This window comes from Hemitrygon akajei, chromosome 9 (genome assembly GCF_048418815.1).
Source record: "Hemitrygon akajei chromosome 9, sHemAka1.3, whole genome shotgun sequence".
Lineage (NCBI taxonomy): Eukaryota > Metazoa > Chordata > Chondrichthyes > Myliobatiformes > Dasyatidae > Hemitrygon > Hemitrygon akajei.
The window spans coordinates 29,549,084-29,568,460 of record NC_133132.1 but is presented as its reverse complement, the minus strand read 5'-3'; the positions used below and the strand labels follow the sequence as shown (position 1 = coordinate 29,568,460).

The following is a 19,377-nucleotide window of genomic DNA, read 5'->3' as shown; positions in this document are numbered from 1 at the left end:
CTACAACCTCTCGCTTCAGCAGTCTGAAGTACCCACCTGCTTCACGCAGGCTTCAATTTTACCAGTACCCAAATAAAGCATAATGACCTGTCTCAGTGACCATCAGCCAAGACCACTTACACAAAAGTGATGGTGTGTTTTGAGAGGTTGGAGATGAAACATATCAACTCCTGCCTGAGAAGTGACTTGGATCCTCTCAAATTTGCCTACCGGAGCAATAGGTCCACAGCAGATGCCATCTCATTGGCTCGTCGCTCAACCCTGGGACATCTGGACAGCAAAGAGGCATACATCAGGATGCTCTTTATTGTCTACAGCTTGGCATTCAGTACTATCATCCTTACTCAAAACTGATCAATAAGCTCCAAGACCTTGGCCTCAATACCTCTTTATGTAATTGGATCCTCAACTGCAGACTCCAGTCAGTTTGGATTTGCAACAACATCTCCATGATCTTCATCAGTGCAGGTGCACCTGAAGGCTGTGTGCTTAGCCCTCTGCTCTACTCACTTAACACTTATGACTGTGGCTAAGCACAGCTCCAAAGTTATATTTAAGTTTGTTGACGACACCACTGTCATAGACCAAATCAAAGGTGGTGATGAATCAAAACATAGGGGGAAGATTGAAAATCTGGCAGAGCGGTGCCACAACAACATCCTCTTATTCAATATCAGCAAGATCAAAGAGTTGATTATTGTCTTCAAGAGAAGGAAACCTGAGGTCCATGAGTCCTCCTTGGAGGATCAGAGGTGGAAAGGGTCAGCAACTTTAAATTCCTCTGTGTTAGCATTTCAGAGCACCTGCCCTGGGCCCAGCACATAAGTGCAACTACAAAGAAAGCACGGCAAAGCCTCTACTTCCTTAGGAGTTTGCAAAGATTCAGCATCACATATAAAACTTTGACAAACTTCTATAGATGTATAAAGCATATTGACTAGCTGCCTCACAGCCTGGTATGGAAACACCAAGGCCCCTGCACAGGAATCCCTAAAAGATGTAGGGGATACAGCCCAGTCCATCACGGGTAAAGCCCTCCCCATCATTTAGCACATCGACATAAAATGCTTTCTTAAGAAAGCAGCATCCATCATCCATGATATGCTCTCTTCTCACTACTACCATCATGAAGGAGGAACAGGAGCCTCAGGACTCACACCACCAGGTTCAGCAACAGTTACTACCCCTCAACCATCTGGCTCTTGAATCAAAGGGAATAACTTCACTTGCCCCAAATCATTGAAATGTTCCCACAACCAATAGCTTCACTTTCATGGGCTCTTCATCTCATGTTCTCAATATTTATTGCTTATTTATTTATTACTATTATTTCTGTCTTTTTGCATTTACGTAGTTTGTTGCCTTCTGCACTCTGGTTAAATGCCCAAGTTGGGCAATCTTTCATTGATTCTGTTATGGTTATTATTCTATAGATCTATTGAATATGCCCGCAAGAAAATGAATCTCAGGGCTGTATATGTTGACATATACTAACTTTGATAAGAAATTTACTTTGAACTTTAACAGGAGTGTGGGGAGAATCAGATAAGATTGATGCTGGATTAGGGTGAATGAGATACTAAAGGTAATCACAAACACAGTGGGCCCAAGTGCCTGTTTCCAACATTACGTCTATGGTTCCAACCTAAACTGTTGCTTTTAAGCTCACCACATGTGGTTAAGAAACCACATTGTTCTAGTGTGCAGTTATTGTGGGGTGGGGGTGTTTGTGGTTGCAATGGAGCCTCAAGATGCATTCTCACCTCAGAGAATGATTGGGAGTGCTATGCTACAGTTGGACAAAAGGTACTGGGGCCTGTGCCTTAAGTTGGGGGGAGTGGATGCAGAGGGAAGAAATGAGTGGTGACGATGTAGGTGATCAAAGCTCACAGTGAGGCTAGTGATAGGAGGGGAAAGATGAAGACCTATGGGAAGAGAAGATGGGAGCAGTTTGATTAGACCGGCTATAGATATGCTAGTGAATGAGAAACTTTATTGTGAATAGTCCTCACTCTAACAGGGGTCCAGGATGACATGGTTTCCAGAGGAGTATCCAGCAATGGTGTGGAGCTGATTCCTTGCAGTTTTCAAATGGGTTATTGCATGTCACTCATAGAAACAAGAATTGATTTTAGAATCACATAATGCCAAAGTAAAGGGTTCTGACCAATTGAATTTCTAGCCAATGCCCATTGCTGATCTTGATTGATGACAACAGATTCATAACCTGTTTCAGAAGTCTAACCCAATGTGAGGGGGCTATTGGGGAGAGAGGGTACATTCTGAGATGAGAACTGCTCCTTCATGCCTTGCACAGAAATCACCAGTGCAGCCATTGCACAGTTCTGTGTCCAGTCTGGGTGTTCTGATGAGTGCTTGGTGATACAGGCTTCCATGGAGGTGTTTAAGGCTAGCATACGATTGTTACAACTACCACACAAACATCCTGTAGACCTTTAAATTCTGGAGCTAAATACCCATTATCACAACCTTCGCTACTTAAACCTTCCATTTGTTTTCAGAACTGCTAAACGGTCATCAACACGCAACAGTTATTCTGTTCCCGTGCCCTCAGATGCTGACTCAGCTTGCTGAATATTTCTAGTACTCTTCTCTATTTCAAACTTCCAGAATTTGTTATCTCACAATCCCAACACTCTTTTCCACTCTTTTTCCTGTTTTTGTCATCTCTCCCTATATGCCCACCAGACCATCAGCTGTAATAAACTAACCTTCAGTCAACCCCCCCAACAGTCAGCATCAACACCACCCATACCATTCAGATTCTCTTGGTCTCCATATTATCGGAGACTTTGTAGTCTCCATCTAACCGCCTTCCCTGCAATGCAAAGCATTTCTGAGCACTGCCAGCCAGACACAACCCCATCAGCTTCTCCAGTCCTTGCTGAACTGTTATTCTGCATAGTCCCATTGACCCACAACATGGAACATAGCTCTCCCTATCTCTCTTATCTATGTACTTATCCAATTTGTTCTTAAATGTTCAAATCAAACCCATGTCCACTACTCCCGCTGACAACTCATTGCACACTCTCACCACCCTTAGAGTAAAGAAGTTCTCCTCTGGACTCTCTTAAATATTTCACGTTTCATCCAGAAATTATGATCTCAAGTTCTTGTCTCACCCAAAGGTTTGATTTCTAACTTTTCCTGGTTCTGACAAATGTTTACACTTTTTACTGCCCCACGATGCTGCCTGATCTCTAGGGTTCCTGCAGTATTCTTTGGTTTTGTGTCAGTTTTACAGTGCCTGAAGAATTTTGCATATCCGTTACTTTGATCTTCTTTACAAATGTTTCAAGAAAACTGGTCACTGTTTTCTTTCTTAGCAAGATTATTTGGTATTATCAACTCAATTTTTTCTCATATTTTTCCACACCACATACAACACAGACCACCCACTTTCTATCCTTCACTTCAACTGTGACCATGTACTCCAACTCCCCAATGACAGGAAAGCACACCAAAGCCTTTACTTCTAGTGTGTCCCCATCAACCCTTAATCATTTTTACAGGGGCACCATAGAAATCATCCTATCCTGATGCATTAAAGCTTGGTATGGCACTGTTATGTCTGCAACCACAAACAAATTACAGAGGTGTGGATGTAACAGCCTTCCTACCATGGGCTCTTCTCAGTGCCTCCGTAAAGCAGCCAACATTTACTCCTCCCCACACTCCCCACCCCACTTATTGAGCAGAAGATGCAGAAACATGAAAGCTGTATCACCAGGCACAAGGACAGCTTCTACCCCACTGTTATAAAGCTATTGAATGGTGCCCTAGTATGATAAGATGGATTCTTGACCTCGCAATCAACCTCATCATGATCCTGCATCTTATTGTCTACCTTTACTGCACTTTCTCCATACTGTAGCACTTTATTCTATAACCTGTTATTGTTTTCCCATCTACGACCTCAATGCACTGATATGATGAAAAGATCTCTATGGGTGGCATGCAAAACAAAGTTTTTCACTATACCTTGTTACACAGGGCATTAATAAATCAATTTACCAATTTATTGTCCTAGTTATCACCACCGGGCTTCATTTCAGAAAGTGAAAGCACCTAGCTTCAAATGTCACTGCCAACACACAATGTAACACCCCATGGTCACTAGCCTCCCCATAACTGAGGAAATCTTCAAAAGGTGATGCTTCAAAAATGCAACATCCACCATTAAGGACCCTCATCACCTTCAACATGCCCTCTTCTCATTACTACATGGGGGGGGGGGGGGGGTTAGGTACACACACTTCATATTTTAGGAACAGCTCTTTCCCTCTGCCATCAGATTTCTGAATGATCAATGATCCCATGAACACAACTTCAATACATCTTCAATTATACTGCATATCCCTTATTGTAATTTATAGTATATTTTATGTATTGTACAACTACAAAACAGCAAATTTCACAACATGTGTCAGTGATAATAAACCTGATTCAGAACTTTAACGCAAAGGGGTCAATCTAAGCTTTCCCTTAAATTTCCTTAGCCCCACCCAATCCCTATGACATTCAAGTGGCACCCACCCAAGGTAGGTCACAAATTATATTATGAATGTACTGCAATCAGGGAAGGGATGGGCCAGGTCAAGTTTGGCATTGGGAAAAGGATGACAATAAATCCTGGAGAAAACTCTCAATCCTGAACAGAATGGATTCCTCCAAGATTAAGCATATCACATTAAGATTAAGATATCAAGATCGTATTATGTCATTTCCAGTGCACATGTGTAAAGGAGAACGGAATTATTGTTACTCCTGATCCGATGCAGCACAGAAAAAAACACAATAAGGAATGCAATAATTAAAAAGCACAATAAATATAAATACATAAGACAGTTTATATACATAGCTTGATTAAAAGTCCATAAAGTGACACTAGGTACAGGGGTGTCTCTACACAAGGTGACTTTGTCAGGAAGTGATAAAGTAGTGGTGGGATGGGCTTGTGGGTGGAGGTGTTGATCAGCCTTACTGCTTGAGGAAAGTAACTATTTTTGAGTTTGTTGGTCTTGGCGTGGGAGCTACGTAGTCTCCTAGCTGATGGGAGTGGGACAAACAGTCCAGGAGCAGGGTGGGTGGGATCCTTCATGATGTCACAGGCCCTTTTCTGACACTGGTGATGGCAATGAGCTCAAGGCAGAGTTTCAGTGACTTCAACTAACTGTTCCAGGCATTTCATTGAACAGATCCCATTTAAATGAGAGATGTCCCAAAGCAGTTCCCAAGAGCAAAATCAGAGAACATTTTAAATAGTAGCAGGTAAAACATGCGCAACTTGAACTAATTGTCTCAGATACAGAACATTGTTACACAATTTCCAAAGCAAGTATCTCTGATGAAACCTTCTCCACACCCTCCCATCAAATCAAACAGGTTTATCAGCCATTGTGAAAAGTAATCTCCTTTCACCATGCTGCTTTGCATAAAACATTCTATCTTTAGACATTTAGCCCTGAGCCATGCTTTGCCCTTTGGGCACCCCAGCCTCACCCATGCTGTACTGCTGCAGGCCAGATTCCTCCTCGTTTCGCTGCTGGGTGACTCCGTCCGTTCGGAAGTCAAGAAATTGTCTGCCTTTACCTGTGTGTATATAATTCTTGAGTCAAACAGTCATCCAGGTGAAGTTGTCACAAACATTTGGTCTCCATCTCCCTCCTAGCAGATTACCCTTCGTCTACTGTTAACATGCAGAGCTACCTCACTGTATTGTCCCACAGACAACTGTGAAAAAGTGAAAAACTGGAAGTGGAAATCTGAGGGAAAACTAAAACTTGACTTTAACATCTGTTAATATTATAAATATAGTGGATTCTGGTTAATTGGTTTGCGTCAGGCCCAGTACATTTTGGTCCAATTAAGCAGCTGCCCCAATTAGCCAAAGTTTTATGGAGCATATAGAAGAAAACAAAGTACCATTCAACTGAGTAACGAATTATGTATTTAAATGAAATACAGAACAAAGTAGAACACCAACAGTACTATTAAACTGTTTTAGTCCATAATAGTTAACAACAGAGGAATTGATCCAATGTACACTGCCATGCTGTTTTGATTGACTGTAAGTGAATAAAATCAGCACAGACAGTTAGTGCAGATAATGGATGTCCTTCATTCAATGCTTTCAATAAATTGCATCCTCCAGATCTTCATTTTCATTGTAACATTCAAGATGATTGTTGATACCTTCAAATTCTTCATAGTTCATAACTAGCCGAAGTAGTGAAATCATTGCATTTTCACTCCCAGACATTTCTGGCATCTCAAAACCTGAATGCTTTAAACTGCAGTGAGCAAAGCAGTTCAGAATTGTCTTACTGCATAGTTCGCACAAACTATCAGTGACAAAGATCACTGCTTTTTGAATGCAAACCCATACAACTGATGTTTTCTAAAGACTGTTCTCTCCAAGTACAGTATAGTGCCTAACAGCCATACAAGTGCATGCAACTTACACTAGTAAGAAATAGTTTGGCAATGGTCTCCAGTCCCAATTAAGCAGCATAGCATCCCAAACTTAAAAAAAAGGAATCCCGGCTAGTTTCTCGATTAGTTTTTGTTCTTTAAGTGTTGTCCCAAATTTGCAGCTGCCCCAATTAAAATTACCATCTAAGGAATATGCAATCCAGCCCAACCAGTGAATATTGTATTCTGGTGTCCACTGATCTAAATCAGCAGCTGTGGATCTGCATTCGAACCCATCTCCAACACTCAAGACATTTCTCCTGAATTTCCTATTTTAATCTCATATTGATGGTATCTACTGTTGGTTTGTCCACAAGTAGAAAATGTATCTCTGTGTTTATACAGCCAAAGTCCTTCATAATTCAAGGATCCCAATTAAATCACCTTTCTCTTCTTGCTTTTCAAGAGAAAAAAGACCTACAGGTACAAATTCACATTTCTTTTAAATCTTCCTTGGCCTCTTATAAACATCATGACCAGAACTGCATATAATATTCCATGTGGTCCAACCAAACTTTAAGCTTAGCAATACTCTTCCACTGAAGCCAATCCTGGATGGTTTGCTTTTGTTTGTATCTAATTAAACAGTATCCAGGTTCCAGCATCTGCAGTCTCCTGTGCCTCTCAAAGGCTGGATGGCTGATTTCTCCTTCCGTATTCACCTTCTTATGAGATTGCACAGAGCCTGAGCATTAAATATGTATAGTAGATGTGCACGATTTCTATTCATATACTGCCTTTAACATAGCAAAATATTTCCATGCGCCTTCAACGCCTATGCATAGAGCAAAGCACTGGCAAGGCAGCATGCGACAAAATAACATGGGACAGAGATGAATCTCCTGCTCAGCACACAGCAAGCACTTAACACAGAGAGTGGTGGGTACATGGAACGTCCTGCCAGTGTGGAGGTAGAAGCAGAGTCATTCAGGGAATTTAAGAAACGCTTAGATGGGCACATGGATGATAGAAAACTGGAGGGCACTGTAGGAGAGAGGATTAGATTGGTCTTAGAATGGATTAAAAGGCCAGTATTGTATTGTAATGCTCTAAATACACACACCTACCACTCTCTGTGTAAAAAACTTAACTCTGACAGTCCCTCTATACTTTCCTCCAATTACCTTAAACTTATGCACCTTTTCTACCCTGAAGTGGCTAATACAAGGCTAAGAATTTATAACGAACAAGGAATTTCTGAGTGCACAAACACATGGAAGGAGACTACAGCTTCCACAAACTGCAATAGATAGAGATAGTTAGATAGAGCTCTTATAGATAGTGGGGTCAAGGGATATGGGGAGAGGGCAGGAACAGGGTACTGATTGTGTATGATCAGCCACGATCACAGTGAATGGTGGTGCTAGATAGAAGGGCCGAATGGCCTACTCCTGCACCTACTGTCTATTGTCTATTGTCAAAGTAAAAAATTCAGATAATCCTTTTTGCTGTGTTGAGTGGGGAACAAACATTGTCCAAGGCACTTGTGATGACTTATGCAAAGTTTAACCACTTGTACCTGCCTAGTTTAATAAGACCTCTAAAAGGCAGCATCACTCTCACCACAGAACTCCATGAATACTGAAATGTCAGCCTGAACTTTGGTGCTTAAACTTCCGGAGAGGGGATGATCTCTGCCTTCTGACTCAGAGCTAAAAATATAACCCACTGAGCTCGGGCAGAATTTGTTTGGATCTCTTTATCAGGTTGATTATATGACAAAGAAGCAGCTGAGGGGTTGGGATCAGTCAGCAGGGATGGTTTGGGTTTGGGGGTGGTTGTAGTTAGAGGAAAGTTTCTGATAACCAGGGAGAGATGGACCCATTAAACCAACCGCACATATTTCAACATCCATTTCCTTTATATAGTGCCTAAAAGCAAGATATTGCTCCTGGGTGATTTGTAATCAGCAAACATATTTATTTTTTTAATTCCTTACAATATAGAAGTTATCTTTTTTTCAAGTCTCTTTCCCAGGAAAGGGAGCTAAAAACAAGAGTACATAGATTCATGGTCAAAAGTGAGTGATTTAAGAGAGGCATCAGGGGATGCTTCTTCATGCAAAGGGTGTGGTGTACTTCAATCAGCTGCCAGAAATAGTTATCGAGATGTGCACATTATAACAGAGAACATAGAACAGTACATCACAGATACTCCAGCCCATCATATTGTGCCACCTTTCAAACTACTCCAAGATCAATCTAATTCGTCCCTCCCACATAGGCACCTAGCTGAAAGATAAATTGATGTCTATATAGGAGTCTTTTAATTGTCTCTGATGTGCCCGTCTCTATCACCACACTGGTAGCATGTTCCACACACTTACTGCCCTCTGTAAAAGTCCTCCCTTTCACTTCCCCCATATACTCCAATCAACTTAAAATTATGCCTCTCATATTAGCCATGTCACCCTGGAAAAAATGTACTGGCTATCCACTCAATCTATGCCTCTTATCATCTTATAGACCTCTATCAAGTCACCTCTCATCCTCCTTCACTTCAAAGAGAAAAACACTAGCTCCCTCAACCTTTCCTCATAAGATATTATCTCTAATCCAGACAGCATCCTGATAAATCTCCTCTGCACCCCCTCTAAAGCTTCCACATCCTTCCTCTAAGGCAACACAATACTTTGTGTGGTCAAACTAGGGTTTTATAGATCTGCAACATCACCTCATGGCTCTTAAACTCAATCCCCCGACTAATGGAGGCTAACATACCATACACCTTTTTAATCACCCTACCAACTTGCACGGTAACTTTGAGGGATCTATGGAAGTGGACCCTTAGGTCCCTCTGTTCCTCCACACTACTAAGAACTCTGTCAATAATCTTATACTCCGCCTTCAAGTACAAACTTCTGAAGTGTATCATCTCACAGTTCTCCAGATTGAACTCCATCTGTCACGTCTCAGCCCAACTCTGAGTCTTGCCAATGTCCCATTGTAACCTAGGACAACCTTCTACATTATCCACAACACCACTGACCTTTGTATCATCTGCAAACTAATGCACCTTTCTACTTCTTCATCCAAGTCATTTGTAAAAATCACAAAGAGCAAGTCTCAGAACAGATTCCTGTGGTACATCACTAATAATAGACCTCCAGGCAGAATATGCTCTATCAACAACCACCCTCTGCCTTCTATTGGCAAGCCAATTCTGAATACACACGGCCAAGATTCTCTGGATCCCATGTCTCCTGACTTTCTAAATGAGCCTACCATGGGGACCTTGTTTAACACCTTATATACGTCACATCCACCACCCTACCTTCATCAATTTGTTTTGTTACTTTCTCAAAGAATTCAATCAGGCTCGTGAATCATGACCTGTCCCTTACAAAGCCATACTGATGATCCCTAGTCAGACTACACTTCTCCAAATGCTTGTAAACCCTGTCTCTGAGAATCCACTCCAATAGCTTGACCAGCACTGTTGTAAAATACAAGTTTATAATTCCCAGGATTATCCCCAATAAATTTCTTGAACAAAGGAGTAGGATAGTGTAGTGGTTAGCATGATGCCACTACACCTCAGGGCATTAGAGTTTGGAGTTCAATTCAGACACCATTGTAAGAAGTGAGTGCATGGGTTTACTCTGGGTGTTGCCATTTCCTCCTGCATTTTAAAAACTTACCGGTTAGCAGGTTAATTGGTCATTGTAAATTGTCCTGTGATTAGCCTAGGGTTAAATAGTTGGGTTGCTGGGTGATGCAGCTCATTGGGCCGGAAGGGCCTGTTCCATGCTGTATCTCAAAACAAAACAATAAAAAGACTCACACGCAAAATGTTGGAGGAACACCGCAGGCCAAGTAGCATCTATGGAAGAAAGTACAATCAACCCAAAATGTCTGCCTGGCCTGCTGAGTTCCTCCAGCATTTTGTGTGTGTTTCTTGGATTTCCAGCATCTGGAGATTTTCTCTTGTTTGTAAATCAAAACATTGTCAACTTCCAATTTACTGGTACTACTCCTGTGACCAGTGAGGACACAAAGACCATCACTGAAGGCACAGCAATCTCTTCCCTGGTAAACTCGGTTAAATCCTGATGTTTTTCAAAAGATCCAGCACATCTTCTTTCTTAATGTCAGCACTTTCCAGCATATCCGCCTGTTCTACGCTGACTTCGCATTTTCATCAAGGTTCCTCTCCCTGGTGTATACTGAAGCAAAGCATTCATTAAGGACATTCCCCATCTTCTTCAACTCAAGACATTTCCTATTTTATCTGAATCTAGACATCTTCCTGGTCTTCCTGTACATGTCCAGGCCTTGGTGTTATTCTTAATCCTACTCCACAAGGCCTTCTCATGTCCCCTTCTAGCTCTCAAGAAACCTGCCTGACCTGCGCTTGGTAAACCTTGAATATGCTTCTTTATTCCTCTTCAGATTCAGATTCAGTTTATTGTCATTTAGAAACCACAAATGCAATGCAGTTAAAAAATGAGACAACGTTCCCCCAGAATGATATCACAAAAGCACATGACAAAACAGACTACACTAGAAAATCCACATAACGTTTGGCAATCCCCAATCCAGAGTCTGGAGAGGCTGCTGCGTATTAATATCGCGCTACCGTCTAGCGTGTTCCCCGGAAAGGAGCTCCAAATCCACCAGACAAAAACAAGACCAAAAACTAAAGCTACAAGACCTGCATAAAACCACATAATTACAACATATAGTTACAACAGTGTAAACAATAGCATAATTGATAAAAAGAAAAACAGACTATGGGCACAGTAAAAATAGTCCAAGATGTTAAAGGACTGTAAGTTCAAAAGAAATCACCACAGTTTCCACAAGTCCCCGGGGTCCCGACAGACTCGCCATCCCACGCTGGCGGCAGAAGGGAGTACCCCCGCTATGGACTTCCAAGGCGCCGCCCGACTCAGCCTCGCAGACGCAGCACACAATGGAAGCTCCGTCAAAACCAGCCTCACAGATGCAGCACACACCGAAAGCGACCTGAGTCCGTCGAAAGGACTCCGAGTCCATTGAACCTCTGAGCCGACGACCATCCCCACCGGCACAGCTTCTCCGAGCTCCATCCTCTGCCGAGCGTATTAAGACCGCCCTGCCAACGGCCATCGGCAACGTGACCCCAAGGACTGTGGGCCTGTTCTTCCCAGCAGAGTCCCGGACCTCACAGCAGCAGCAGCAACGAAGAAGGTCTTCCTGGAATTTCCCAATGTTTCTCCGTGCTTCCACATCCGTTTTCAATCGATTATGATTGTGCATGGCACCCCACTTCACAAATAACAGATAATCAGTTCCGGAGTGGCCGCTGCAAGCTTTGTCGCGCCGCCATCTTGACTAGATGTTCCAGTTCTCTTGTCAACCTTTTCATCCTTTCCCAGCCTCAATGGGGCAAACCTATACAGAACCCCATGCAAATGCTCCCAAAACAACTTCCACATATATGTTATACATTTCCTCAAGCACATCAGTTCCCAATTTCTGCTCCCAAGTTCCTGCAAGTTCCATCACAACTCACCCTTCCCCAATTAAATAGGGGGAGACACAGGATCGAAGATGTCAAATACTTGTGGGTTGAGTTAAGCAACTGCAAGGGTAAAAGGACCATGAAAGCAATTATATACAGGCCTCCCAACAGTAGCTGGGATGTGGACCACAGATTACAACAGGAAATACAAAAGACATGTCAAAAGCGCAATGTTATGAAAGTTATGGCAGATTTCAACAGGCACGTCAATTGGGAAGATCAGATTGGAAATGGATCCTAAGGGAGTGAATTTGTTGAATGCCTACGAGATGGCTTTTTAGAGCAGTTTATCACTGAGCCTATGAGGGGATCAGCTTTACCAGATTGGGTGGTATGCAATGAAGCGGAGGTGATTAGGGAGCTTAAGGTAGAAGAACCATTAGGAGACAGTGATCACAATATCATTTAGTTCAACTTGAAATTTGATAGGGAGAAAGTAAAGTCTGACGTAGCAGTATTTCAGTGGAGTAAGAGAAATTACAGTGGTGTGAGAGAGGAGTTGGCCACAGACAATTGGAAGGAAATGCCGACAGGGATGACAGCAGAGCAGCAATGGTGTGAGTTTTGGAGAAAAATGAATAGGTGCAGGATAAATGCGTTCCAAAAATGAAGAAATACTCAAATGGCAAAATAGTGCAACTGTGGCTGACAATGTAAAAGCAAAAGAGAGGGCATACAACAAAGCAAAAGTTAGTGGGAAGATAGAGGATTTTTAAAAACCCTACAGAGAGCAACAAAAAGAATCATCAGGAGGGAAAAGATGAAACATGAAAGCAAGCTCACAAACAATATCAAAGTGGCTAGCAAAAGCTTTATCAAGAACGTAAAAAATAAAAGAGAGATGAGAGTGGATATAGGACCGCTAGAAAATGAGGCTGGAGAAATGATAACATTGGCCAAGGAGATGGCAGATGAACTAAATGAGTACTTTGCATCAGTCTTCACTGTGGAAGACACCAGCAATGTGCCAGATGTTGAAGGGTGCAAGGGAAGAGAAGTGAGTGCAGTTACTATTATAAGGGAGAAGGTGCTCAAAAAGCTGAAAGACCTAAGGGCACATAAGTCACCCAGACCAGATGAACTGCATGTTTAGGTTCTGAAAGAAATAGCGGTAGAGATTGTGGCGGCAGTAGTAATGACCCTTCAAAAATCATTGGACTCTGGCATGGTGCCAGAGGACTGGAAAATTGCAAATATCATTCCATTCTTTAAGAAAGGAGAAAGGCAGCCAAAAGGAAATTATAGACCAGTTAGCCTGACCTCAGTGATTGGGAAGATATTGAATTTAATAGTTAAGGATGAAGTCATTGGTACACAGGACAAGGTAAGACAAAGCCAGCATGGTTTCCTGAATGGAAAATCTTGCCTGACAAACCTGTTGGAAAATTCTTTGAGGAGATTACACATACGATAGATGCAGTGGATGTTGTATATTTAGACTTTCAGAAGGCCTTTGACAAGGTGCCACGCATGAGGCTGCTTACCAAGTTAAAAACCCATGGTATTACGGAAAGTTACTAGCATGGTTAGAGCATTGGATGATTGATAATAGGCAGCAAGTGGGAATAAAAGGATTCTTTTCTGGTTGGCTGCCAGGGACTAGTGGTATTCCGCAGGGTTTGATGTTGGGGCCACTTCTTTTTATGCTGTATATCAATTATTTAGATGATGGAATAGATGGTTTTGTTGCCAAGGTTGCAGATGTTACAAGGATTGGTGGAGGGGCAGGTAGTGTTGAGAAAACAGGGGAGCTGCAGAAGGACTTAGACAGAGAATGGGCAGAAGGATTTAGGAGAATGGGCAAGAGAGTGGCAAATGAATACAATGTTGGAAAATGCATGGTCATGCACTTTGGTAGTAGAGATAAATGTAAAGACCAGTTTCTAAAATTGGAGAAAATCCAAAAATCTGAGATGCAAAGGGACTTGGGAGTCCTTGTGCAGAACACTGTAAAGGTTAACTTGCAGATAGAGTCACTGGTGAGGAAGGCAAATGCAATGTTAGCATTCATTTCAAGAGATCTACAGTACAAGAGCAGAGATGTGATGCAGAGGCTTTGGGTTTGTACTCACTGGAACTTAGAAGGATGAGGGGAGATCTTATTGAAACCTTTCAAATGTTAAAAGGCCTAGACAGAGCAGATGTGGAAAGGATGGTTCCCATGCTGGGGGAGCCTAGAACAAGAGGGCACAGCCTCAGGATGGAGGCAGAGATGCGGAGAAAGTTCTTTAGCCAGAGAGTGGTGAATTCAAGGAATATATTACCACAGGCAGCTGTGGAGGCCAGGTCACTGGGTGTATTTAAAACAGAGCTCGAAAGGTTTTTGAATGGACATGGCATCAAGGGTTACGGGAAGAAGATGGGAGTGGGGCTGAGGAGGGAAAAGAGGATTAGCCATGATTGAATGGCAAAGTGGACTCAATGGGCTGAATGGCCTAGATCTGCTCCAATGTCTTATGGTCTACTTTCCCATACCATCAGCTTCTATCCCTGTCCAAGGGTATGGTAAAGATCAAGGAGTTATGATCACCATCTCTAAAATGCTCTCCCACCAACATATCTGCCACTGGACCAGGTCCATTGCCTAGTACTAGATACATATGGCCTCTCCCTAGTTGGCCTGTCCACATATTGTTTCAGAGATCCTTCACACCTAACAGATTCTGTCCAATCTAAATCTTTTGCAGTAAGGCAGTGTCAGTCAATATTAGGGAAGTTGAAGTCACCCATGCACCTTTCCAAACACTGCCTCCTGGTCTGCTCCCTACCCTCTTTGTTGCTATTGGGGGATGTAGATAATATTCCCAGTAGAGTGACTGCTGCCTTCCTAGTTCTGACTTCCACCCACATCGACTCAACAGACAATCCCTCCATGACATCCGCCCATTTTGCAGCTGACATTATCCCTGATTAGCAATGCCGTTCTCCCGCCTTTTACCTCCCTCCCTGTCCCTTATGAATACCTAAACCTCGGAAAATCCAGCAGCCACTCCTCTTATTGCAACAGCCTCTGTAACGGCCATGAAGTTGCAGATCCAAGTATTGATCCAAGCTTATCTATAGCTCCAGCAATGCTGACATTGAGTGTTGTCGGCGTGGAGTCTACCTATGGTTGCACGGTTATCTTTCTGAAATGCCTGTTTCCTCACACATCGCAACAGTGCAGACTGTTAGGGCAACTGGCTGCTGTAAATTGCCCCTGATGAGTGGTGGAATCTGAGATGAAGTGGTAAGGGGGGTAAAGGTAAAATACTTAATGGTCAGTGGCTGTGGGGCCTGCTTCTGTGCTCCATGACCCTATCACTAAGCTTTGTGAATCAATTTTTGTCTCAGAGTCAGAAGACAGTGAGATCAAGTCCCCTTCCAGACTCTTGAGTCCAAAAACCCAAGACTGCCTTTCAGGTGAGCTGTTAAAGCCAAGATCCTGCCTACCGTCTGACAGAAAAGACCACCAAATGCTCTTGACTTGAGCTATACTGCCACAAGACAACAAATTTCATGACATACACTCACTCAGTGGTCACTTTATTGGGGACCTTCTCTACCTAATAAACTGAGTGTATGTTCATGGTCTTCTGGGGTTGTAGCCCATCCACTTCAACAAGTTGTGCATTCAGAGATGCTCTTCTTCAACCCACTGTTGTAACGTGTGGATATTTGAGTGACTGTCACTTTACTGTCAGCTTGAAACAAACTGAACAATGTGGCCATTCTCCTCTGACCTCTCTCATTAACAACTGGCTTTCACTCACAGAAATGCCACTCACTGGGTTTTTGCTTTTGCCTTTCACACCATTCTCTGTAAACTCTAGAGACAGTTGTGCATGAAAATCCAGAACGCCATTTCTAAGATACCCGTCTGGCACCAACAACGCTCAAAGTCACTTAGATCACATTTCTATTCCATTCGGATGTTTGGCCAGCCATGTGGGGGAAAGGGTTGAGGCTACTCAAGATGCCAGCACTCTTCAGTCTGGTGGAAGGAGAGACAGGCACATCTCGGAGGGATTCAAAGAGGATGAGAATTGGGGTTTTAAAGGAAAGTTATCCTTCTCCTTTCAGGGTTCTGCTTTCTCTGCATGATTAGGGAGATGAACCAGTCAGACACGCAGGGCAGCACAACCGTGCAGCTGCTGCCTCACAAAGCCGGAAGCAATCCTGAGCTCGGGTGCTGTGGTTGGTCCCAAGGCTTTGCAGTTTGGTAAATCAATCGGGTCCTGTAAATTACCCCTAATGTGCAAGTGAGTAGTTAAATCTGGGGAGAGTCAATGGGAGTAAGCATTAATGTGCGATTTGTGTGAATCCTCACAAACTCTGCACGTGAGCGAGAAATCTGTAGGGGAGGGCTTGTTAGAAATGTGCAGGAGAATAAAAGAAAATCGGTGTAGCAGTATGAATCAAAGGTGGTGACAAATCACAAGGGAGATTAAAAATCTGGATGAGAGGTCCCACAACTACAGCCTCTCACTCAATGTCAGCAAGACCAAGCAGTTGACTATTGACTCCAGGAGGAGAACACCAGAGGTCCATCAGCCAGTCCTCATCGGGGGATCAGAGGTGGAGAGGGTCAGCAACATTAAACTTTAAGTAATGTTTCATGTAGATGTGCTCAATGAGAAGGGCTTTAGTCCGTCATGGGTGAAGCGCTCACCACCACTGAGCACACCTACAAGAAGCGTTGACGCAGGGAACCAGCATCTATCGTGAGGCACCCCCAACACTCTTCTCACTGCTGCCATCAGGAAGAAGCCTCAGGACTCACACCAGCAGGTTTAGGAACTCAATCTAATGGGCTCACTTTCAATGATTCTTCTTCTCTTGTTCTCAGTTTTATTCCTTACTTTATTTTTTTTTTCTTTTTGTATTTGCACAGTTTGTTGTCTTTTGCACATTGGTAGAAAGTCCAAGTCTATGCAGTCTTTCATTGATTCTGTTACAGTTATCATTCTATAGATTTATTGAGTATGCCCACAAGAAAATTAATCTCGAAGTTGTACATGGTTACATAACGTACTTTGATAATAAATTTACTTTGAAATTCCTCGGTGTTATCATTTGAGAAGATCTGTCCTGGGCCCAGCACTTAAGTGTAATTACAAGGGAAACGACGACAGAGCCCTACTTATTTTGCAAAGATTCGGCACAACGGCTAAAACTTTGACGAACTTCTATAAATGTGAGGTGGAATATATTGGCTGCTTGCATCACTGCTTGATATGGAAACACCAAAGCCCTCGAACGGAAAATCCTACAGAAAGTAATATTTACGGTCCAGTCTATCACAGATAAAGCCATATATGTACATTGATAACAACAAATCTTACTTTACACTTTGAATCGTGTAAGTGGGTGCTTGATGGCTAGCACGTCCTCAAAGGCCATTCCCTGCTTTATGGCTCCGAAAGGGTCTGAAGAGTCATAAAGCAGGTAAGGAAACCGCAAGCCGTCCCACCTCTCCCCGTGACCAGGGTTGCAGTAGTCAAGAATACGGCGCCGGGTCTGGGAACTTCCAGCTGCGAAAGTCTGGCTCAGTTTCATCAGCTAATTTACTGCGTGGCTGTCAGTCAAAGCCATCATACAACGCGGGTTGTTCGATTGGTCCGTTAGTCAGAAGGGGGTATTGCCCAGCTGGCACGGAAAATCCTTGCCCTGCCGCGACGGGGTGTCTTGGAGATGAGGTTATGCCCCGGTTCTGACAGTCAGTGGTCCCATGGCAGCGTGCCGCAAAGGCAAACCGACGTGCCATGGTGCACTGAATCTTTCCACAGATTGAAGCCTGCCAGCTGCGGGACTTCCAAAGGGTCCGCCCATTCAGTAATTTCGGATTCCGGCCGGGGGGGAGCTTCAGTTTCAAACTGCGACATTTACAGCGGCCAGCGCTGCCGGAGACAATGCGAAGGGAAAGCGCTCCGCTGTATTTACCCAGGCACGGAACAAACAAAGCCGAGAGGGGGTAAAACGGCTTGAGACTATCAGCTCCCGCTGCACCTCCCCCTACACACACCCTATAGCTGTGATCTTTGTCAAGTCCTCCCTGTCTTTGCAGCTAACCCCGTTGTTTCTTTTTGTTTCCACCTTCCTCTGGTAACCATATCCGAAACTCCTTTTTCTCTCTCTCTCCCCTTCGGTACAATAGGGATTTTTGTTATGTTTTTCGGCATCCACGAATGTTGTGTTTTCTTTGTCGATCATGCCTGTGCCATTATTTCATGGCCAGTACGGCAGCCAAGACGTAAGCAAAGCCTTCTATACCAAGTGAAGTTGAAAAGATTCAGAAGGTTATATAGTAGTGTTATAGAGCGCTGCGGCAGCACAACAGGCCGTTTGGCCCATCTAGTCTGTGCTGAACCATCATTCTACCTAGTCCCTTCGACCCCTACTTGAACGATAGTCCTCCAAATCCCTCCCATCCACGTAGTGTTGCCCAAGCTGCATAAAATACTGACTTTCTAATTAATTGTGAGCCTTGATTAACTCTGATGAAGATTACCATGGGTTTTATTATCTCTCCCACCCACCCGGTGTACAACAACATCACCCAGACTGTTGCCTTTCCAATTGCCAGACGAATGCTCTCATGAGTGGCTTTGGTTCCCTTCAGTGCCCTCCAAACCATTGAGCCTGGGGTTATGGGCTTGATCACTAAGAAGGCATGAAGTGAGAACGGGAGGCACAATGCTGGGTCAGTGGTACAGCTCTGTTGACTTGGGTTCACTCCCTCACAGGTGCTGCCTCTGAGGAGTTTGCAGGTATTCTTTTCTGCAACCAGGTGGCCCCTCCCTCCCCCACCCCCCACCCATCAAGAGATGTGTGAGTGATGAATGGAAAAGTCTGCGGGGGATGTGGATTTGTGGAGTGAAATGGAATCTCTGTAGGATTCGAGGGCGTATGATGGCCAGCGCTGATGTGCTGTGTCTGTTCCTTCATATGGCCATGAGTCTGAGAATGGGATAAAACTGCACCGCATGCCCCTCCCAGCACAGTAATAGACCCACATTCACAAGAGGAGCATTGTAAAAAAAACAACAAAAAATAGCTACAATCTGTGGGCTTGAATGTCAGCTTGGAGGTACTGAAAATTAGGAGAGGAAAACATGTGATGCTGTAAAGCATCTAGAAGTCTCTGTAATATTCTGTTGCGGATTTGTTGCCAAATCACAATGAGCAGGTAACCTCCTGATGAAGTTGGTGTTGCTAAGCAACCTAGCTGAACGGGAGACTCTCGCCTCAGCATTTGCGGTTTTGTGACTGCATTCAGCCCTGCCCACCCTGATGCATCAGATGCATTGCAGGTGGCATCTCAATGCAAAGTGCATTTCCACTGACCTCACATTAATGCTTCCATGCAACATGACTTCAACTGATACTCCTACC

General features: G+C 43.5%; 1 protein-coding gene across 3 annotated transcripts in view; it reads right to left on the bottom strand.

The window, feature by feature from the left end:
• The window catches only part of septin5a (septin 5a), a 118,232-nt gene that overhangs the window by 77,689 nt on the left and 21,166 nt on the right, over window positions 1-19,377 (bottom strand). The window contains exon 2 of one of the 3 annotated variants that reach the window (XM_073055713.1): window positions 5,527-5,616. The exons of the other annotated variants lie outside the window; for them this stretch is intronic. The gene's annotated coding sequence lies outside the window, so the exon portion shown is untranslated. The remainder of the gene's footprint in view (window positions 1-5,526; window positions 5,617-19,377) is intronic. 3 annotated transcript variants of the gene reach the window in all.